Below are 24,479 nucleotides of genomic sequence, written 5' to 3'. Positions count from 1 at the left end.
AGGAAGGAAGGAAGGAAGGAAGGAAGGAAGGAAGGAAGGAAGGAAGGAAGGAAGGAAGGAAGGAAGGAAGGAAGGAAGGAAGGAAGGAAGGAAGGAAGGAAGGAAGGAAGGAAGGAAGGAAGGAGGAAGGAAGGAGGAAGGAAGGAAGGAAGGAAGGAAGGGAGGGAGGGAGGGAGGAAGGAAGGAAGGAAGGAAGGAAGGAAGGAAGGAAGGAAGGAAGGAAGGAAGGAAGGAAGGAAGGAAAGAAGGAAGGAAGGAAGGAAGGAAGGAAGGAAGGAAGGAAGGAAGGAAGGAAGGAAGGAAGGAAGGAAGGAAGGAAGGAAGGAAGGAAGGAAGGAAGGAAGGAAGGAAGGAAGGAAGGAAGGAAGGAAGGAAGGAAGGAAGGAAGGAAGGAAGGAAGGAAGGACTGGCATGAATTATTCTTGTTGAAGTCTTGCTGACTTTCTGTGATCCTTTCCTAGATATTTACTAGCCATAATCATAATAATCTGTTCTAAAACTTTGTCAAGAATCCAAGTTAAGCCCACTGGCTACAGAGTACTGACTCTATCCTCTTTTCTTTTTTGAAAGTTGGAACATTTGCCCTTTATCAGTTCTGTGACACTTTACTTCCTTCATCCTTCTCAGTCTTTCAGATTTTACTGAGTGGCTCAGCAATCACATTTGAGTTACCAAGGATGGAATTCATATGAGCCAGGTAACCTGAATTCATGCAGAGTAGCTAGATGCTTTCTTACTTTATTTATTTTTTAAACCCTTACCTTCCATCTTAGAATCAATACTGTGTATTGGCTCCAAGGCAGAAGAGTGGTAAGGGCTAGGCAATGGGGGTCAAGTGACTTGCCCAGGGTCACACAGCTGGGAAGTGTCTGAGGCGAGATTTGAACCTAGGACCTCCCATCTCTAGGCCTGACTCTCAATCCACTGAGCCACTCAGCTGCCCCCTCTTACTTTATTTTGGGGATAGACTCAACTCTTTCTTAGACTTTTGGGGAATGGGGGAGAGGCACAGATCTACTTTTCCCTAAGGAGTCTAAAGCTCCTTCTTTTTGAATAAGAATTGAACTTTGCCTTCTCTTGTCAGCTGTCATTGCCCAATATGGTTACCAGTGATCCTATCTCTTATTTGACTTTCGCTTTTTGCCCAATATAGCTTTAAAATCTTTTTTGTTGTCCTTTGCTTCTCTCGTTTAGTCTAATGTGGTTTGGCACTCTTGATACTCTTACAAGACTGTGTTACACTGATATTTTTTAGTAATCCAAATTGGTTGGCGAGTTCCTTAGGCATTCACATCAATTTCTTTAGACAACCTCTCCTTACTGGAACCTAATTTTTATCCATCTACAAGGCAGTAAGTTCTATGAAAGCAGAAGCTATGTCTCTAAACTTTGTATCTCCCTCAGGGCCCATGTGTCCTGTAGGATTTTTTTTTTAACCCTTACATTCTGTCTTAGAATTGATATCAAGTATCGCTTCCAAAGCAGAAAAGTAAGAGGTAACAGTAAGGCATTTGGGGGTGCTTGGGGACTTGCCCAGGATAACATAGCTAAGAAGTGTCTAACGCCACATTTGAACCCAGGACCTCCTATCTCCAGGCCTGGCTCTCCTGCTACCTCACTGCTTTCACTATAGGATCTTAAGTTAATTTGCATCCATTTCTTTAGACAATCTCTCCTTACAGGAATTTACTTTTTATCCTTCTACAAGTCAATAAGTTCAATGAAGGCATTCATACACTACACTGAATTCCTGGCAGTAGCTAGCAAGTTCCTGTTTAAAAACTTCCAGAGACTGGAGGCTCCCTGGAAAAAGCAGCAAGGGATACTGGGTAATCTGGGATTTGGGAGTTAGAAGGGACCTCACTGATACTTTATTTTTTTTTTAATGAGGAAATAGGTCAGAGAGATTAACTGATTTTTCCAAGGTCACATAGGTAATAAGTGCAAAACTGGGATCTTCTGATTCTAAAACTCTTTCCAATACTACCCAAGAAGTAGTGACTTAATCTCTTTGGGCTATTTCTCTTTCTTTATCTGTAAAATGGGAATGACATTTGTATTTACATTACTTGCCTCACTGAGTAGTTGTAGAGAAAGGACTTTGGAAAAAGCAAAGCATAAATAAGTGAGTATGATCCCAAAAGGAAACTCATTCCTTTATTTTTAAAGCATTATCATTATAAAATTCTGTTTGATATAAAGCTGAAATGTTCTTCCCTTGCAACTTCTAGTTAGAGGATGTGTCTGAATATCTCTTCTATAGGAGAGATGATCAAATATTTGAAAGAAGCAATTGTATCAACCATAAGTCTTCTCTTTTCTTGGATAAACCCTAAACCTCCTCATTGTCCAAGTCATCCACCTCTTGAGTTACTCCTGTTGGTCATTATCTCTCTGAAAATCTGGTACTCGGCAATAACACAAGATTCTATATGCTACTTGATCTTAAGCACTGTACATTAGAAATCTGACCTTGCCACAGAGAATTTCCAAAGTCTTTGGGTCAAAACCCAAGCTACCTTTCCTATATGTGACACAGGCTATAGGCTTTCAAAAAGAGAATACTGCCAAGTACCCTCTTCAGGTAAATCCTAGATTTAAAATGGAGACAATCAAAGATTTTTTTTTAAGGTGTTCAATATTGTAGTGTTGCCACCTTTTAGGGCCTTGGCAAAGTGGCTTAGCCTACATTTCTGAACCATAGAATGATCCAAGGCTTCTTCTCCACTAGCCTGGATGGCATTTCATTCTCTTATCTCAGCAGTCATATTTCCTATCTGTTTTTTCTTCCTCAGTGCCTTGCTTGAGAGAAGCCCCTCCTTTCATTCTCCTGAAGATGGCCAAACTGGTTTCATGGATCTTTCATTCCTTCCTCTTCTCATTTCACATCAGAGAAACATCAAGGCGCTTGCTGCCTGGTGCTAGCTTTGTGTCTGTACTGAATGTTCTTGCTGTGCTCATAGATACCAACTGAGTTTATAATTAGGAGCAGAATTTCAAGCAGGACCCAGATCATGGGGAAAATACTGTTATAAACCAAACTGGAGATGTCCCTAGGTCTGAATTATGGGTCTCATTTTTTCTTGCTTGGACATGTCACTGTTGTGGTCTCAGAAGGTAAAAAAAAAGATGAAGCTTCTTGAAAAGATTTTTTGTGTGGAAAGAACTACAGAGAAGCAAAGAATAGTTTGACTTCCTGAAGCTTGTACCCCTATTGGAAAAATTTGAATGATACAAAATCTCATCTCCCTTTTCTAGAAGCTCAGTCATTGAGTTGTGTCATTTCGCTGTTTAAGACCTTTTAGCAGCTCCACACTGAGAAAGGACAAAGAACACCTCCTGGCATTCTCAGCTCTCTCTGATTGCCTCACAACCCATGTTTCTAAACTTATAGCCCATTTACACGAACTTACTATTACAACAGAAAATCTTGTGCTTCCTTCTTTTGAACCACTGGCCCAGAATCATCTCCTTCCCTCTCTCTAGTTATTCTATAAAGCTTTCCCTGATGCACCTAGGCCAAAACGTCTCTCCCTCCCACACACATGAAGAAAGAACACCAAATCCCTGAATGGGCTGGTGGAAGCCCCAGAGTGGTAGGTGTTGTGCCTGGTTACAAGCCTGGAGGTCAGAGAGCCGGGTAGGAGTAACATCTTTCACCCTATAAAAGATGGGGCAAAGTAGTAATGGGTCTCTTTCTTAGCGTGGGCATCTTCCGGAGGGAGGACTGCTTTGCAGTCTCTGATCTTATCTTTACTTTTGTAACCATTTATCAATGTGCTGAATCTGGGGTTTGAAGAAGAGCAGTGAGTCTGGGAGACCATGGTAGCTAAGGATGCCTTGAGGATCTTTTTTTCTTTTTCTCTTTTACTAATAAATAGTTATAATTTAATATATCTCCAAGATTTATTTTACTTACAACCAGTATTTAAGTGTTTATACACTCCATTTGGAATATAGCATGCAAAAACTTCTACTATAGCTATCTATTGACCCACTAAGAGACTGTTAGCTCCTTGAGGTTAGGCAACTTGTCTTATATCCCCCACAAAACTTAGCACAATGGTCTGTATGTAGAAGAAATTCATAACTTATTAAATGAATAAACTGGGATGACCACAGGGGTTAGGTGTCCAGAATGAGAATTCCTCTATTATTGCTTCATGGTAGAGAACAATCAAGCTTACTGTAGCTTCCATAAAGTAGTCCTTCTTGGTCTGTCCAGTCTGTAATATTCTTCTTCCCCTAAATGGCTTTATTTACTTTGAATTTACTTACCCATTTACACATATACATGCTTTTTTCTTCTAGAATAACCCTTTGAGGGCAGGGACTGTTTAATTTTTGTTTGTATCCCCAGCACCTTTGTTCAGTCATTTCCGACTATGATCTCATTTGGGATTTTCTTGGCAGAGATGCTGAAGTGGTTTGCCATTTCTTTTTCCAGCTCATTTTATAGATGAAGAAACGGAGGCAAACATGGTTAAATGACTTACCCAGAATCATATAGCTACTAAGTGTCTTGAGGACAGATCTGAACTCAGGGAGATGTCTTCCTGACTCTAGCACTCTATCCACTTAGCTGACCACGAACCTAGCATAATAATGTTTTGAACACCATAGGCATTTAATAAACACTTGTTTTGTTGAACTGAACTGAAGATAAGAGAAGTCTGATCAGTTTTCCAAACTCTACCTCTAGACTTCCTAGATTCTTTCTAGCAAAATTCTTAGCCATTAGGATTCTAACATTCTTTATGGAGTAACATTCACCTACAAAATCCAAGCCTGGAGCAGGTCAAGCCCTATTTCACTTCTCTGTCTTTAAATTCCTCCTAGAATTTGTTTGGGCTTCTCCTTTGCTGCCTATTCTTAATCAGGCTTTAGGATCCTTGAAGGCAAGTATTGGTTATTTTTCATTTTTGTTTACCAAGTACCGAGTGTGGTGCTTAGGACACAATAGGTGTTTAATAAATACCTATTAAATTGAAGTGGATTTATTTAATCATCAATTCTTATGGCAGTCTCATTTTCAGGAAGACAAGGTTCTAAGAGACTTGAGGAGCATGAAGCCCAAGTTGCTGAGCTCCTTTTGTAACATGATATTAATTCCTAGAGTAATAATATAAAAAAGCTGCCTGGCTGATTACCCTTCATTCCCATCTGCTTACAAACAATGATTACAATCTAATCTCAAAGATCTTGGAGAATTGTGGAGAGAGCTCTTCATCTATTGTAATTATGTTCCATCTCCATGTGAACCAAACCTCTTATTCTCTGCTCTTGGAACTATCAATGGTCTCATCAAGTCATCAGCACAAGGAGAAAAAAAAGAGTAACTACTGACCTCATTTTCCTCTCCCTCCTCTGTTGCCAAATCCATGTACCAAGAGAAAAAAGTGGAATGTGAAGCCCAAAGACAATGAATAGTACCCAGATAATTCTTGATAATCAGGAACTAGTATGAAGGAGGGTGCCAGACAAAAATCTCTGCCCAAGGAGTATCTAAGGGACTGGGTGTGAAGGAACCTTTACAGTTGTCCAAAAGGAGAAGTCATTCTGCTCGAGACAATTGGCTATCTCTTCATATTTTAGGGATATTATGGAGCGGCTATAATATTTCATCAGTTACCATTGCTTCAAGAGAAGTTTGGAGCTAAGGGAAAGCCGGAAGGCTTTTTTTGCTTAATGTTGAGTGAACTCTCACCCTGATTATCTAAATTCTGTGCTAAAATTAGTTTCCAGCATTAATCTTATTTATTACCAATGATGTCTCTTGTTTATTTGTTCCCTTTTTTCAAAATGTGTATTTAAGCTGGCTTTTACACAAGATTTAGAGTTTAGATTTCTAAATGGTACATTTACTACTTCAATAGATGCATAGTGATCTCACTGATGAGAACATCTCTTCCAATAGTGATGACAATTTATCAGTGCCTTCTCATCCTCTGCAATTGCTGCCCAGGTCTTCACTAAAATCTTTCAGAGTATCCATTAATATTTTGGAGGCTTTCTTCTAAGTCTGTGTAATACATGTACCACTGCAGTTTGGGGTTGTTCTTTTAATTTCCCATTCTTGCCACACGACAAGACTACCTTATTTTTTCATCAACTCCTAGATTCTACTACTTCTTCTACACAACTCATCATTAGTAATTTGTTGTACTAGCTATCTGTCCATTGACTTTTAGATCACAGAAAACTTTAACTTCTTGCAAACTGTGACATTTTGAGAATTGCAATTCTATTGCATCCCCTAAAGAGTGTGTTCAATGAAAAGCAGAATCTTTGTGCCATGTAGAAGTCTTGGATCACTAAAAACACTATGCAATTTCTTAAATGTACTCCATCTGACTCTCTTTTAATTAGGAGGCTTAAAATAGAAAGAAAACATGGTGGAATTAAGCTATTGTATGGCATTTCTTTCCATTTTTAAGTTATGTAATTGAAATCAAAGATGTAAGATATAGAAACAACAAGATTCAGCAATAACACTGTTTACTTTGTCATTTCTCATCAGTATCATCCCAAGCCCTCTCATGAAAGATGATCAGGATGTTGTCCTAATAGCTTTGAAAAGATAATGCAATACATAATCACACCAGGAGTACTGTATTCATTTGGCTTTGCACTGAGCAATGAAGCTGCAGGGACCTGTGTTTACTAATAGAGTGGAAGAGGTTGATTCTACTTACTCCTCTCACACCTATACACAGATTTCAAAAATTAAAATAAATACAAAATAAGTTCAATGTGGCTAACGGAACAAAGGTAGATGATTTAGAACACTTAATAGGACAATATTCCAAGGAATGTCACCTAAGTCAATAAGTCCCCTGCTTTTTTTGTTTGGAATAAACACCATTCAGCCTTGCTGGAATTTTCAGTCACTGCCTGATTATTCAGACTTAAATGATTAGTCATTTGATATTATCCTCATATCAAATCTTTTGTACTATTTCCAAACCTCTAATGTCTTGGTCAGATATGAAGAATTGGAAAACTTGGCTCTTAGCTAGCAAAATGATCAAATCTTCTCTTCCTTGGACTCCATTTCACACATTAACCATCCTGAAGGGAATTCATGATTAGAATTGGTTAGAAAAAGATCTGGAGGAGGCATAGGAAAGATAATGGAGTAGAGGGGGAACTCTTTCAACATTCCTCTCCAAAAAATTCTAAAATAATACCTCAAATCAAATTTTGGAGCAGCAAAGCCAAAAAAAGGTAGGAGGGAGATATTTTTCCAGCCTGAGAGAAAGACAGGGGATCTTTTGTTGGCACTGAGTGCACCTGGTGCTAATTGACAACAATTTCCCACAAGCAGTTCTGGGTTATAGATCAAGGGTGGAGAAGAGTGCTTGTGATTGATCACAGGGGAGCAGGGATCCTGGTTACAATTCTAGGGCCAAGAAGAGAAATAGTACCAGGGGTTACAAGAGCTCAGGGAACCTAGTCATAGTTCTAAACTGTAATATAGGGATTGGAGGGAAATAAGGATGATGGAGAAAGAGGGAGTAGGGTTGTGAAAGAGTAAAGAATTCTTCTTCACCTCCCTTCCTTTCTGAGGGGAGATAGCCAAATTCTGTCTCCTTGAGAGGGAAGTATGTCTCCTCAGAGAATGCTTCCTGGGGGATGGAGAACAGGAGACCAGAGAGAGAAGTCTTAGTGAGATGATAAGAAGGCCCCCTCTCTGAGGAGCCTTGAGAGGCAAGATGAATTCTTATGCCTCTGCTTTCCCCAGGGACATCAACTATCCCTTTCAGGTTCTTAGAGCTACCCAACTGTCAAAAGGAGATGTTAGTTCCTTGGGTCAGGAAATCTGAATACCTAAGATTTAGAGGTCAATGCCCCTTTTTGGGGAGAGGTGTGACCCTCCCCAAATCTTCAGTCCCCTCAATAATGTTTACTAGTGACAGGCCCAGATCTAAATCTTGAACAAGAGGTGGTTTATTGGGGTTCAAGCAGGGAAGAGGTATCATAGGTGTCAAATAGGAAAGTGGGTAATTAGGGAAGCCCTACAGTTACCCCCTCTGGCAAAATGGTTCTCCAAAGGCTAGGGGTTCAAGGCTTTTCAGCCTTGATCGATCTTCTTGCCAGCTGCCTTTGGTCCCTACTCCTAAGTTGACTAAAACTTTGAATAGAGGAGTCCAGGGACAGGTAAGGGAGAGAGAGATAGAGAGGGAGATCCTTAAAAGGGATTTGTGGAAGGATTTCTTCAAAGTCCCAGTCCACAAAATCCACTGATGATTTTAGATTGCTGTTATTGAGAGTTGAGTGAGAGGTATCCAGGGGTTCAAGAAGGGACAGTTGATCTCCAGAGAGACAGACTTCTTCCCAGCCTAGGAGGTCTACTTCTTTCCTCAGGCTCCCAGCTGAAAGTGAGTGGCCAGTTGGACCTCCCAGCTTCTGATTCTTTCCTGAAATTTTCAGTTTTTTCTTCTTGCTCCTCCCCCACTCTCTTCAGCCAGTCTCTGTCAGAGACTGTTCTCTGTTCAAAGTGGACTATCTCTCCTCCTAACTTACTAGGCACAAGAGGATCACTATTTCTTGTGGCTACTGGGAAGCAGGAGCCATTCCTGGATTAAGACCAGAGGATAGGCCAGGAAAACAGTGATCACACTTCTCCCAAGATAACACCACTTTAGCATCCAAAACTTTCAGACCCCCAAAGCTAACTTTGAAAACAGCAGCATGAAAAAGCCTATAAATTGCCATAGTGCCTCACCACCTTTAGGTGAGCAAAGGGCAACTTTAACATAAAATTCAAAGTCAAGAAAGAGGCTGCAAAAATGGACAAACAACTTGACCATAAAACTCTATTACAGTAGCAGGGAAGAACAAGACATAAATTTAAAAGATAACAACAATATGAAAACAGTCATAAGTAAAGTCTCAAGAAAAATGCTAATTGAACTCAATACCAGCAAGAATCTCTAGAAGAGTTAAAAGAAAGAGGTAATAGGAGTAGAAGAAAAATTGAGAAAAGAGAGCTATACAATAAATCAATGAAAAGAGCATTAACAAATTATCAAAAGAGGTACAAAAATGCTGAAGAAAATAACACCTTAAAAAACAAAATTGCTCTAATGATCAAAGAGGTACAAAAATTCACTGAAGAAAAGAACTTAAAAATAGAATTGGGCAAGTGGAAGCTAATTACTCCATGAGAAATCAAGAAACAAGAAAAGAAAGTCAAAAGAGTGAGGAAAAAAAAGATAATGTGAAATATCTCATAGGAAAAACAACTGACCTGGAAAATAGATTCAAGAGAGCTCATTTAAGAATTTTAGACTACCAGAATGTCATGATCAAAAAAAGAAGCTGACATCATATTTTGAGAAATTATCAAGGAAAATTGCCCTTATATCTTAGATCCAGAGTTACTCTCTGATAAAAAGAAATAGGAAGAATACACCAATTTTAGAAGATCCCAAAATGAAAATTCCTAGGAATATTATAGACAAATTCCAGGGCTCCCAGATCAAGAAAGTATTCCAAGCAGTCAAAAAGAAATAATTCAAATATCATGAAATCACAGCTAGGATCACAAAAAAATTAGCTACTTCCATGTTGAAGGAGCAGAGAACTTGGAATGTGGTGTTCCCAAAGACAAAGGAGCTGGGATTACAACCAAGAATAACCTACTCAGAAAAACTGAGCATAATTCCACAAGAATTACATGAAAAAAATCAGGAGAAAATGAATATTTAATGAAATGGAAGACTTCCTAGGATCCCTAATGAAAAGAACACAGCTGAATAGAAAATCTGACCTTCAAACAGAAGACTCAAGAGAAGCATGAAAAGGCAAACATGAAAGAGTAATTGTAAGAGACTCAATAAAGTAAAATTATTCATTTTTACATGAAATGATAGGTAACTCATAAGAACTTTATGATTATTGGGTAGTTGAAGGAGTCTACATAGACAGCAGGTAGGGATGTGAGTAGATTATGTTGGGATGATCTTCAAACTTTCCCCCACCCAAAACAAAAGATAGTGGTAAGAAAGAGAGATCTACTAAGAGAAAGGGGAAGGGAGAAGTAGAATGGGGAAAAATTTCTCACATGAAAGAAGGATACAAGGAAGAGTTTTCAATGGAAGGGAAAATGGAGGTAGTGGTGGGCAATGCTTGAATGGCACTCTCATTGCAATTGGTTCAAAGAGAGATGAATATGTATATACATTCAATCGGGTATAGGAATCTATCTTACCCAATATGGAAATAGAAGGAGAAAGATTTAGGGAATAGGAGTTGGGAGGGAGAGATGATAAAAGAGAAGGTAGGAGAGGAGTGGTCAAAAGCAAAACAGACTTTTGTGGGGGAGGGATAAAAAGCTAGAGAGACGGATAAACAAAATAAAATATGATAGAGGGAAATATGCAGTAATTGTAACTGAATGTGAATTAGATGAATTAACTAATAAAATGGAAGCAGAATGGATTAGAAACTAGAATCCAAAAATAAGTTGTATACAAGAGATGCACTTGAAATAGAGAGACACACATGGAACTAAAAGAAAGGGCTAGAAAAAAATGCGTTATGTAACAGAAGCAAAAAAAAAAGGCAAAGATAGTAATCATGATTTCAGACAATGCAAAAACAAAAATGTACCCAATTAAAAGAGGTAATTGGGGAAACTACATTTTGCTAAAAGGTACCATATAGGTAATGAAGTAACATTAAAATTTTTATGGCAAATTTCTCAGATAAAGGTCACATTTCTCAAATATAGGGAACTGAGTAAAATTTATAAAAATAAGAGTCATTTCCAAATTGATAAATGGTCAGATGATATGAAAAGGCAGCTTTTAGAAGAAGAAATCAAAGCTATCTCTAGTTATATGAAAAAATGCCATAAATCACTATAAATTAGAAAAAAGCAAATCAGAACAACTCTGAGATGATACCTCACACCGATCAGAAATGACAAATGCTAGAGGAGATGAGGGAAAAATAGTTACACTGATGAACTGTAGTTAGAGGAGTGAATTGTTTCAACTATCCTGGAGAACAATTTGGAACTATGCCCAAAGGCCTTTAAAACTGTCCATACTCTTTGATCCATTAATATCACTGCTAGGTATGTATCCCAAAGAAATCAAGAGAAAAGAACCTATTTGTATAAAAAATATATATATAGAAATTGAGAGGATATCCATCAATTAGGAAATAGCCAAACAATCTGTGGCACATGCTTGGGATGTAGTACTTACCACTGGCTATAAGAAATGCTAACGAGGGTATCTTCAGAAAAACACAGCAAGACCTATACGGACTTATGCAAAGTGAAGTGAGAAGAACTGGGAGACAATTGATTGTGCATAATGTAATAGCAATGCTGTAATGATCAACTGTGAAAGACTTGGATTCTCTGATCAATACAATGATTTAAGATGATTCCAAAGGACACATAATGAAAAAACACTATCCAGCTTCAGAGAAAGAACTGATGAACTCTGAATACAAATTGAAGTGTAAATTTTTGTGCTTCCTTATTTTTTTGTGATATGTCAAATATAGAAATGTGCTTTGCATTATTTCACATGCATAACTGATATCATATTATTTGCCTTCTCAGTGGGTAAGGGAGTGTTAGGAAGGAGGGAGAGAATCTGGACCTTGAAATTTAAAAATAAAAGAACGCTAAAATAAGCAATAATTTAGAGTAAAGAAGAAAAAAGATCTGGGGGGTGGGTTTTGGTGGATTGTAGGCTTGATATGAGCTATTAGTGTGAGGTGGAAGCTTAAAAAGATAATGCAATAAGTAAAGAGAGGCAGAGTCCTAGTATAGGGAGGTGATATCGCTCCTGCACTCTCTTCTCTTCTCTGGAAGATGAAGGAACTGGGAACATTTGACATGGAGAAGAGAAAACTTGGAGGCAACTGCTAATTATCTTCAGATATCTGAAGGGATGACATGTGTAGGAGAGATAAGACATGTTCTATTTGGTCCCATTGGGCATAACCAGGAGCAAAGAAATCAATTTAGGCTTTAGGTCAGAAAAAATTTCTTGAGAATTAAATATGTCCAAAAATAGGATGAGGTGTTTAGAGAAATGATGGATTTCTTTCTCCAGGGATGTCTTCAACCAAAGGCTATATGAGCCAATTTCTTTCATAAACAGAGTAGACTAGATGGCTGTGAATTTATGGGCTAGAAAATAAGAGCTATGTGTGAATGGGCATCACCACTGATGTGCTTTAAATCATCAATGGACAGACTAGGTAAATATAAACTCATGGTCACAAAACTGTTAAATCTAAGGAAGAAATCAGCTCATTTTCTTTGAGAACTGAATTGGTTTTTAGTCAACATTTAGTTATTACCTATTTGTGGAATGAGTTCAGGGAAAGAACACCTTATCTGTAGCATATGGCTTAGGGAGTACCACATGGTCAATATGGAAATAGCTCGCTAATAGCCTGGTAAATAGCCTCTTGCCCACTTACTTTAGGGATGAGGGAGTGAATGGATGTTAGTTTTCTGTTTCAGAAACTTCTGGGAAGAATTTGAGCTTCATGATGCTGGTCCAGTCCTCAAATGCCTAACCTGCCATATTACTATAACCTACAAGGCATCTGAAATTCTATTTGCCAGGCATGAGAGAGTTGGTTTGTTTTTGGATAGGAGGCTCTTGTATCCAGGTACAAGTTGAATTAAGTCTAGGAGTGCCCCAGGAATGATTTAAATCTAGCTGTGAAACGGCTATAACTGGCAGTAAGAAATGGTTTTTCTTGAATCCTCCTGAACACCCATGGCTTAAAGAAGTTCTGGAAATGTAGTAAGACCCATTATACCAGGAAACAGTTTGTCTCTACATGGCTTGCTAGACATGGAAGGGCCTGGCTCTAGTGTTCTTTCAGGCCAGTCCAGGCCATCTGTGGGAAGCACTGTTCAGGTTTGAGCAGGGCTTGGCCAAGATATGCCATATATCACACTGCTCACTTTTATTGAGTCTTCAGTCCACAAAAACGCCAATATCTTTTATCAAATAAAGTATTATTAATCTAGCTATGCCTGCTTTAATTCATATTGTGAATTTAAGGGAATTCTAATTGCTGAACTCCAATTTTTCTATTTCCCCAGCTGCTCTTTACATCAATATTTTTCAGGATGCAGAAAGGATACATATATATATATACATATATTTATAAATATAAATTTTCCTCATTTGGGGGAATTTTAAAGTCATTTGTTTTTATATCATATTCATTTCCAGATATAACTCTCTTTCTGCCCATGGAAGCCATTAATTTTAAACAGATTTAAAAATAAAGACGAAAAAGCAAGTCTGGTAATGCCAACAAACACACCAACCTTATTACAGTATTTGCAATAACACACATTCTTAACCCCCCACCTCTGTAATGGAGGAAGAGATGTAGCATACTTTAAAGAATTTGAGTATACATTGTGAATCATTCAGATTTCAATGTCTATGAAACTCCATCTGCCTCTGCAGAAAAAAATGAGTCTTTTAAGTCAGCATATATTCAAAACTCCTTCATCTGAAATTCAGGGGACCCAAAAAAGGCAAATTCAAATTAAAGTGGTCCTGGCTATCTGAGATCTCATTGTTACAGCAGGAGACTGGAGTACTTAACAAGCCTGCTTCTTCAGACAAAGTGCTATGAATGGTCCTGATTACTTGTCAAAAAGGGGAAAGAGATGGAGGAGGAAGAGTGACAAGATTTTCTAATATTTGGTCTCACTTTCTCTAGTTTCCTCCAATTTACAAATAAGAAGAATCCACTTCGTCATTTATTTAAAATGAAACACCTCTTGAATTGACAAATTTGTGTAATAAATTATTTTGCGGTCCAAATTTGCACTCTTAATATATCAAGAAAGTACACTTTTAGAATAATCTTATAAAACATAGGAAAATTTTCTCTGGGTGATTAGAGAGAGATTTTATTTTGTATTAGACATTCCTCTGAGTGAATGAGCATATGATAGTTGAGATTTTTTATAGCAGAGGTCACTGCTGGGATAAAGGACAGAAGAATGCTATGTTCCATTCAGGAGGTTACTCTAATGGTCAGCAGCCTTGAGTAAAACCACTAAACCCTGGACCACAAATGACTTGAGGTATCAGTACATTCTACTAAAATAGCAAAGCTGGCCAAATTCCCTGAGACCTGATTTATTTTAAAAGGTCAATGTGAAGTTCCTGCCTTTAAGAGAAATCATCTCTGCTGTTCATTTGCTGCCACCCAAAGGATAGGTCCATGGTGACTTGATCAACACTTGGTCTCTTTGGTCAGCACCAAGGATTTTGGACAGCTCCATCAAGACAAAAGGGAAGGCAGAACAGTCTTTCCCTCCCTCCCCAGATATAAAACCCTTAGAATAGGAAGAAACCTTAGACATTAGCACTCTGGGCTATTCTCTCACTTTATAAATGAGTCAGCTAAGGCCTAGGAGTTAGTGACTAGCCAAAATAGGAAAGCCAAGTATAATAAAGTGCTTCTCCCCTCCTTTACTGCAATTGTAAATAACACTAATGACATAGAAAATAATGAGCTGACCAAAAAGTGATTAGGCTACACAGCTACCTTTTTGCTGAGCTCAAGTCAAAACAGATCATGTATAAAAGATGTTAATGATAAGGAATGGTTTTTAAGAAGACCAGATCTGAATATGAGCTGTGACTTGTCAAGAATATAAAAAATGATAGGAAAAGTTTTAAAAAATACATTAAGTTACATTGGGGACATAAAAAAAAACACACACACACAAGAAATATACTGTAGGTCTATTGCTTAGAAGAAGAAAGTAGAACTACTTACATTCCCTTTTTGCTTTTATTTTTTAAACTTGGAGCAAATTCTGTTTTAGTATTAGTTTTAAGACAAGACTATAGGAAGCTTCAAGGGCTAGAAAAGTGGGGTTGTGACTTGCCCAGGGTCACATAGCTAGGAAGTGTCAGCAGCCACATTTGAACTCAGGTTCTCCCAAATCCAGGCTTGGCTCACTATCTATTGTGCCACCTAAAAGTCTTGTTTGTTCCTTTAAAGCAAATTATTTTCAGGATGGTAAAAAGAACAAAAATAATTGAGGAAATAAAAATTCAAGATCAATAAAAAATATAGGAAATGAGCATCTTACTTTCTTAAATGAATTCTAGTCATCAGTTTAAGGTTGATCACATCCAATCCTATCTAATAAGAATTTATCAAGTCCCTCCTGTAGGCAAGATTCTGAGCATACAGATAAAATGAAAACCAGTTCTTGTCCTCACAAGAGCTTATATTCTACTAAGGAGATGCAACATGTAAATATATTTTCCTACACATAACAGATGCTTTTTAAATGCTAGTTCAATGCTTGCTGAGTAGTAAATTATGTACATGAGAGAACTGAGTAAGAAAGAGAAGAAATAAAGGAATAAGGAAATGTTTCCCACAGGAGGAACCAGACATGAATTGAGTCTTAAAGGAGAATGGGATTCTAAAATGCAGCAGTGAGGATGGTAAATATTATAGGCATTCTTTGCAAGGTGTTAGAGACCAGAGGTGGAATATGGAGTCCAGGGAAGAGCAAAAAAAAAATGTGGAGTTCAGTTTGGCTGGAAGGTAGAAAATGTGAAGGGGAGAAATTTGCAGTAAGCCTAGAAAGTTAGGCTAGAGCCAAGTTGCAAGGGCTTTATATGCCAGGCTGAAATGTTTGCTTGCTTTTCCCCAGGGGGAATAAGGAACCACTAAAAGATTCTTGAACAAGAGAGACTTATTTTAGACTAGTAAGGTAATGAAAAAAAAATCACTGCACATTTAATTGCTGACCCACTTTCAGTGATTTTAAGGGAGTAGCAAACTGATAAATGGAATGTAATACAAATAGTCTACCTGGAATTTCTACAAGGTATTTGACAAAGTGGCTCATGATATCGTTGTGGACAAAATGAAAAGACTTACTAGGCTTATTAGTCTTGACCTCAAAGGTTAGGTAGAAGTTGGACCAAAATTAGAGGAGCCTTCCTCTAAATCATGATTCAACACCAAGAAGAGCTATCTCAATCAAATGGACTTTCTTGGAAATTGATGGCTTTCTTTTCCCTGGAAAACCTCAGGAAGAAGCAGGACACCTTGCTGAAGATTAGAGAGAATCCTTACTTCAGACATAGCCAGGACCAGATTATCTTCCAATTATAAGACTCTTTGGCCCATGTTTGTAATTTTCCCTTTGAACTCTTATCAGACCTGTCTAATGCTGACACACTGGTTAAAAAGCACATGTTACAAAGAGGAATTTTAGAGATGTGGGATGACTGGGCAACGAGTAATAGCTATGAGACACTCACTCAAGAGGAACTCAATTTAGAGAATAGGCATGCTGAACCACAAACACGCTACCATCCTCAAGCTATACCAGCTGGTTTTAGGTGATGAGGATCCAACTACTACACATATATTCATCAGCCAACCCGAACTGCTGGGGCTTTTGCGTGAGTGAGAATATTTACTCGTGCCGCAAGGCAGACAGGCCCAAGAGAGGAGAAGATCTTATTATCCTTCCATTTGTACTGTGCAACTGGCTGGAGGGCTAGGGAGAAGGAAGTACCACCAGCAGCTGCTCTTGATGTCCAGATGCCCTTGCTGAGGTATTCTTGGAAACGTATCGCTGCTCTTTGTAGCACGGTCAGTGCACCTCTGGGATTGCAGGGCTGCTACCCACTGATCTGCCCTAGTCTTGGGGGGTTCCATTGGGTATTCAGTAGCCCATTTCACTGGGAGATCACACCTGCCTACCTGATGTTTGTGTCTAATTACTGCTTCCTGCTCAGCAGTAAACTTCAATCACAGTTTAAGTTCATTTAAATTTCCAAATGAAATGGAGTTTAGAAACTCAGAACATTGAGAGAAGGGCCTGGGTAAAGCCAGGAAAAGTGACAAGGTTAATTGACAGTGAAGCCATCTGTTGGGTGTCAAGAATGAATGAGTTATGAGACAAAAAGCTCCCTGGGAACACAAGAACTCCAAAGCTATCAGTGGAAGAAGGGAGGGGGAAGGCAGGCAAAGCGTGAGAGGGAAGATTATCAGTGTGTAGGTAATGTACAGTAATAACACAGTTTATTTCATGGAAGCTTCCAAAGAACTTTGTGTGGAAAGAGTCTGGGGGATGGGGACAAGCGGGAAGGCAACCAAAGATCAAAAATCATCACACAGCTAGTGTTTAGTGCCAGAGGTAGGACTAGAAGTATCAGACATGAACTCTGCTCTTACGACTGACTCTTAACAGTGCTCTATCTGACATATTGGGCAGCTTCTACCTCAGAGGACTCAGGATCATAAGATCATTGATTCAGATATGCTAGAAGGTACCTCAAAAGCCCTCTCCTTTTACAGATGAGGGAACTGAGGGAGGCTGACTTTCCTAAGGCCACTTAGCAAGCAATTCCCTGCTTTCCTCCCCCCAAACCTGTATCACAAGATCACAGGAATAAAGGATTACGTATTTAGAGCTGGAAGGGACCTTAAAAGTCCTATAGTTCAAATCCCTAATTTACAGAGGACCAGAAATCAAGTGATTTGTCAATAGAATACATCTCCGCAGGTAGCCTGGCTGGAATTCAAAACCAAATCCTCCTCCTACAAATCTAGTACTCCTTTCATTGCACTAAAATAAACATGGGCAGCTAGGTGGCACAGTGGATACAGCATCAGGCATGGAGTCAGGAAGACCTGAATTCAAATCTGGCTTCAGACTCTAGCTGTGTGGCAAGTTGCTTGACTCTTTTCCTCAGTTTTCTCATCAGTAAAATGAGCTGGACAAGGAAATGGTAAACCACTAAATACTAATCTCTGCCAACAGAACCCCAAAAGCAGTTTCAATAAGTTAGATACAACTGAAATGATTGAATGACCCCCTCAAAAAAAAATCCTTGAATTACGGAAACTTCAAAATGGCCAGTGTTTGGGGGATGGTAGACAGTAGGCAGCTTTGAAGAAGATGCTCTGTAACAAGAGGAACTTTTCTCATCAAATCCATGCCCTTACAGGTAAAGGTAAGAGAGAAAATAGAACTAACCTATGCCTGAGAACAAAGGCAATCAAGAGAAGCTACAGGGAGAATTCTTCTGAGGACAGATGACATGGTTCACTTTGTGATCAAATAGAATATAAAAGAATCCATTAAGGTCAAGCTAGAGTTGATTGGAATCCTAAATCCAAAGATGGAGGTGAGAGACTGGAAAAAGAATAAATATCCACATGTCCTTGACACAGCACATGTCAAGGCAAACATTGCCAATGGGAACAGTAGGTATTGAACATTTGTCTTCACCCAAGAATTTATTATCCAGGGATTCCTTCTTACCTATCAGTCAGAGCCAGCACAATTCTCGTTAGGCAGAAGTCAAACATTTTGAACATAGAATCTCATCAATGTTTTCTTCTTCTCTCTCACGTCTTCATCTCTTATTCCTAACTCCTATCTCTGTTCTTTCTCCTCTTCATCCTCATTGATTTGCTATGCCCACCTTTGTCCCAGAGCCATGAAATGGCTGACTGACTACACTATGCTCATATTAGTGAGCCATAAGGAAATGATTGCTGAAATGAAATGAAAAGCTGAAATTACAGTGATCAAGTTATTTAGGTAACAGGGAAATACTCATATGACCTTAATAATAGCCACTTACCCTAATCAAGCCATGTTTTATGCTGAGTGAGCATGCAATTCCTTCATTAGAACCTGATTTCATTTAATTCACTATTTGTGTACCTTATAGAGAAAAAGCAGGCAGGCAAATTTTCTGTACTTATTTGTAAGACTGGTATAAAGGTAAAGAGAAAAAAAAAACAGATTTGAAGGTCATGTCTACACCCAAGGGCAATAGGGGTAGTACTGAAATCTAATATAAGAGTTATAAATCTTGTGCAAATCCCAGAGAGTGTCAACATGGCCCACAGCTGAAATTCAAGTCCTAAGTTCATGACTCTGCATTCCACTTTCAAAAGCTAACGACTGTCAACTCTAGCTCTGGGGGAAGTAAGTAAAAAGAGAATGGGAACGCAACAGGAAATTGCTTTATGAAAGGAACTGAAAAGATCTGGAGAGTACAAATGGATGGAGGGATTGAGAAGGCCTCTCAGAAATTCACTAATTCTGAACCTGCTGCTTTTACCATATCTGGAAAACAGAAAGTATGCTACATGACTAAGAGGGTCTTGAGTTGGAGGTGGGAGGCAAAGAAAGAGGGACCACCAATCTCTAGTATGTTTTACTTGACTATACCCTCCTCTTGTTTGCCCAGGAAATTGGGCCCCATTCTCCTTACATAAAAACCCGTTAACCTTTGTTGCTTCCTGGCTGGACTAGGTATAGAAAGAAAGAAAAGCTACTGTTGGCATCTAAGCTTTTCTGCTCCCCACCCTATCCTACCTCCAAATCCCCTTTCCTTGGGGGGAGGGGTGGAATATCCCAGAGGAAGATGCAAAAAAATATTTATATCATGAAATTTTCTAACATATGTTCTCCCCCATTGGGAAAGCTTTGGGTGAGAAGTAGAGTTTCTGAGCTGTCTGCTCTCACACAGATGCCAGCCTAGTTCCTTTCAATGATCAAAGAATCAAAGAAGATGTGAGAATAATTAACACTCTACGAGAAAGGAGATTGGGCTAGGGGATAGAGCTGCTTTTCAATTAGAGTAAGTTGGAAAGAAAACAGAAGAAATCTTCCCATCATTTGACAAAGGTAGTTGTGTGAGAGTGTGTGTATGTAAGAATCACATCAACCATTTCTATATTTCTATTCTTTTGCACTAAAGTCTAGATTTAGTTGTTGCCCCCAAAGGAAGGGAGGACAAATCCGACCCACTGAGACTTTGAGACTATTTGCATTTGCCATCTTTCTTAATGTTTGGGGGAGGGGGGCTGGAGACATGTGGGGCCTGCAGGGGACATACTAATGCAGAGAGAAGGGAAAACAGAGCAAAAGGAGAAAGAGAATCTAAAAGGCAGATGTTAGGAGGGGCTAGGAATTAGGGAGAAAAGCTGCTTCTCCATACAGAGTTGGCTGAGGGGAAAAGTTGGAAGGATGCGCCAGAAGGATATGAGACTCAAGGCCTTGAGGAGAGAGAAAAGATTTAATGAATCTTTACAGAAAGAAATCCAACTTAAATCCCAAAGCTGACCCGGATTGTTCACCAGTCCCTAAGCAGGTCCTAGGTTTTCCTAATCTGTTCATGTTAGTCCCATTTTCAGAATGCCTTGTCCTATGCATCCTTCAAATGTCACATTTATGCCTTTCTGGTCAGGCTACAACACTCCTACCCTGAACCCTCACCCCCTCTCCACCAGACATGTGAATAAATTCCATTTGTCTGTCCCTTCACCACAGCTGTACCTTTCTTATGAAATTCATTTTGTTTCATAGTTATTTCTACATTTGTATTATGTTTCCTAAAAATGTTCCTGAGTGTCAGGGGCTGGATGTCTATATTCTCCACAGTACTTCAGAATTTTCTGCAAAGAGAAAATGCTTAAAAAATGTTTGATTGAATGAATAAATGTCTATATGAATTCTTCATCTCCAGTCTCCAAAAGACTTTGCTTAAAGTAGTATTCTATCCTGTCTTAACTATTTTGCCCTTTGTGAAGCCACTGAAAGTCATGTTAAAGGGCTGTATGTGAAATTGGTCTTTAAAGAATGGTGAGAGTCAACTTCAAAACTGCCTGGCCTTCTCCAACCAACATGTCCCTAGTGGGTTGAGTGGGCCCCTTTTCCTGTGCTTGCTGACTTCCATGATCATAAGAGTATATGAAGAAATCAAACAAACTCATCTAGGCAAGCAATTTCGGGTCTTAAATTCCTTTCCAGCTTCTTTCATAATTTCTGGCCTATTTCCTTTACTGCAGAGAAGCCAATTGGAGCAAAAAAAAACACAAAAAAACCCAAACCCAGAGAGTCAGAACCTTTATTCTGGGCACAAATTGGCTGCTAGTTCTCTCCTGTCTGGCTGTGTAGACAAGAAAAAAGAGATTATGGCCACACAGTAAATGAAGAAGATTACATGTCGATCAGGGAACAGGGATGCAAAAGGGATGAAACATGCTAAAGGGAGAAGAAATATTTCTTAAATTAAAACCTCAACACTAACCTCAGTTTATTCACTGGATCATTCACTAGACACAAAAAGACTGCCATGAGTTAGTGTACCTCATTCTCTACCTGGTTGCCCCAGAACCAGATTTCAGGCATGTGTAGAAGTATGGAGGGTCCTACTGAGTAATCCACTCAGTTTTTTTAGTCTAAGGAAATACATACTAATGGACTGATGTATTATATATCAATCCAGGAAGATTTTATTTATTTATTTTTCCACACTTAGAATAGATACTAAGTATTGGTTCCAAGGCACAAGAGTGGTAAGGGCTAGCAATTGGGGTCAAGTGACTTGCTTGGGGTCACACAGGAAGGATCTGGAGCAAGATTTGAATCCATGCCTGGCTCCCTATCCACTGAGTCTCCTAGTTGCCCCTAATTTTGCCTTAATATTAGGTCTCCAGCATAAGAAAATTACTGTGTAATTATATATATGTATACATATATATATAATACATATAAATATACACATACACACATGCTACATAATATATATACATACACACACATATTACATATTAATATATGTAACAAGTAGGCAAAGTCATACAATTAGCAGTGGTTGATCCTGGAACCAGTCCCTGTAGAAGGCACCCATGAACACACTAGAAGAAGGTAGGTGGAACTGATTGAGGAGCAGTATATCCTGCTAAGAAGAGCAGAGAAGAGGGAATTTGTTTTGCTTGACTCTGCATATTTGTTCAAAGGGATGTGTTCTTTTCTCTTTCTTTCAAATGGTGTGGGAGGTAGGAGGGAGAGATACTTGACAATAAAAAATGTTTTAAAAATAGAGTTGGGGTGCTACAGATGTTGCATGCATTCTCAGATGTGGTCACTGGAGCCTTTGTTTTACTTAATGTTTTGCTATAGTGACAAGAGACCTCTCATAGAGTGGAAGTAGCCTATAAACCCTTGTAATGTAAAAACAAAACATGGGACTTCTGGGTAAGCATGGTGGCCAGCTAAACATGGCTTACTCACTCTCCCAGACACACACTGACATACACCGATAAGGATCACCCCAAAAGACCTTAAGAATCTATATCAGAGGAGCGGAGGAGCTGTAGAGCGGGGAGTAGCAGTGAAGGTGCATGGGATTAAGGCTTTACCAGCCTATAAGAGGAGGAAAGGGCTTCCACCCAAACACAAAGGCCAGCGGATCCAGCTTGCCCCACCCCCACCTATAGGGCCAGAGCCGGAGCCAGCACATGCTGAGATGAACGAGCAAGGGGTGCCTCTGAAGCAAGGAGAGGGCACTTCTTCGCCCTTGTGAGTTGACTAGGACAGCAGGGGAACCCCCCCCCCTCCCCTCCCGAAGGCAGCTAGGCAGAAAAACTAAACACGTGAGAGAGAGTAGACTTCAGTGGCCCAGAATCAGTGTGCCCGCCGGAACCAGGGATTGAGACAGGAGTCCCTCTGGAACGAACAGGGAGTGTTTTGTGTGTGTGTGTGTGTGTGTGTGTGTGTGTGTGTGTGTGTGTGTCCTTGGGAATTAACCAGGTCTGCTGGGGACCCATCCCCAAAAGTAACTAAACCGGGAAACCAGGAGGGCAAGAGAGAACAGACACTGAGGCCCCCTGGAGGAAGGCACCGAGAAAAGCCACAAAGGACTGAGGAAAACCAAGAGCCTGCTCATTAACTCCATACACACACACACACACACACACAAAAACCCCTGCTCATCAGACTCTGATTTCTGACTAAAGAGGGAACTGAAAACATCCAGAAAAAATGGCTAACTGTGCACAGGAGCCTCAAATTCCCAGCAAAAAATCAAAAAAGAAGACTGTCACCCTCAAAACTTTTTATGGAGGAAAAACCCAAGCTACTGAGGAAATACTGGACGAAAGTCAAACAAAGGCAAAACCGAAAAAAAAAAGAAAGAAAATTGTCCACAAGCCCTGGAAGAGTCTCAAATGGAGCTTATCATCAGAAAGATGGAAGCCCTCTGGAAAGAGAAGTGGAAAATGGTTCAAAAAGAAAACCAACAAATTATATTAGAGAACCAAAAAATTAAAGCTGAATGCCAAAAGATCGAAGCAGAAAATCAAGCTTTAAGGACCAGAATTGAGCAACTGGAATCCAATGATCTTGCAAAACAGCAAGAATCAATAAAGCAAAGTCAAAAAATTAATGAATTAGAACAAAACATAAAATATCTCAATGACAAGGTGACAGACGTGGAAAACAGAGGAAGGAGAGACAATCTGAGAATCATTGGACTACAAAATAAACAGGAATCTTGATATCATAATACAAGATATCATCCAAGAAAACTGCCCGGAGATTCTAGAAAAAGGGAGCAATATAGGCATTGAAAGAGTTCACAGAACACCTTCTACACTAAATCCCCAAAAGACAACTCCCAGGAATGCAATTACCAAATTCCAAAGCTTTCAAGCAAAAGAAAAAATCTTACAAGAAGCCAGAAAAAGATAATTTAGATATAAAAGAATGCCAATCAGGGTCACACAAGACCCTGCAATTTCCACACTGAACAACCATAAGGCATGGAACATGATATTTAGAAAGGCAAGGGAGCTGAGTCTTCAACCAAGAATCAGCTATTCATCAAAACTGACTATATACTTCCAGGGGAAAGTATGGACATTCAACAAAATAGAAGATTTCCAAGTATTTATAAAGAAAAGACCAGAGCTCTGTGGAAAGTTTGCCATCCAAACACAAAGAGCAAGAGAAACATGAAAACGTAAATATGAAGGTAAGGGAAAAGGAGAAAAAATGTTATCTTTTTCTTTTATCCAAACTCTCTTCTATAAGGACTACATTTATATCAAATAATATATATTAATATGTGGGGAAAATGTAATGTGTAACTCTCAAAAATTGTATGCATCATTAGAGTAGTTAGAAGAATCATGAAAAGGGAAAGATTGGGGCATCAAGACGATATGGAGAAAGGTGGGGGAAGAAAGAAAAAGGGAGGGGGGTATCGGTGACGGTACTAAGATATACTTCAAGAAATAGAAAAAAACTAAATAGAATAATCTTTGTCACACAAAGATACACATGGGAAGGGGAGGGGAAGAATTCTATAAGAAGGAGAGGAAGAGAGGGAGAATTGGTAATTCTTAAACCCTATTCTCGGTGAAATCAACTCTGTGAGGGAAGAACATCTAGATCCATTGGGATCTTGAATTCTATCTTATCCAACAGGGTAAGAGATGAGAGGAAATTAAGGAGGGGTGGGTGAGGGTCAGTATAAAAAGGGAGGGAAGAAGAGGGGGGAATGGAAGGGAACAAAAAGGGAGGGGCTAGAAAGGGAAGCATATCAAGGGAGGGGACTAGGGGGACTGATCTAAAGTAAATCACTGGTTTAAAAGGTTATAACTAAAGAAAAAAG

At 39.1% G+C, this 24,479-nt stretch overlaps 1 protein-coding gene and 1 pseudogene across 8 annotated transcripts in view; both read right to left on the bottom strand.

Annotated features, from left to right (window-relative positions):
• The window catches only part of MAD1L1 (mitotic arrest deficient 1 like 1), a 999,035-nt gene that overhangs the window by 165,420 nt on the left and 809,136 nt on the right, over nt 1-24,479 (bottom strand). The gene's annotated exons all lie outside the window — the stretch shown is intronic.
• Nucleotides 295-24,479, bottom strand: part of LOC130455399 (40S ribosomal protein S15a-like) — a 38,706-nt pseudogene continuing 14,521 nt past the window's right edge.

Source organism: Monodelphis domestica, chromosome 7 (assembly GCF_027887165.1).
Source record: "Monodelphis domestica isolate mMonDom1 chromosome 7, mMonDom1.pri, whole genome shotgun sequence".
Lineage (NCBI taxonomy): Eukaryota > Metazoa > Chordata > Mammalia > Didelphimorphia > Didelphidae > Monodelphis > Monodelphis domestica.
This window is presented reverse-complemented; position numbering and strand designations above follow the sequence as displayed.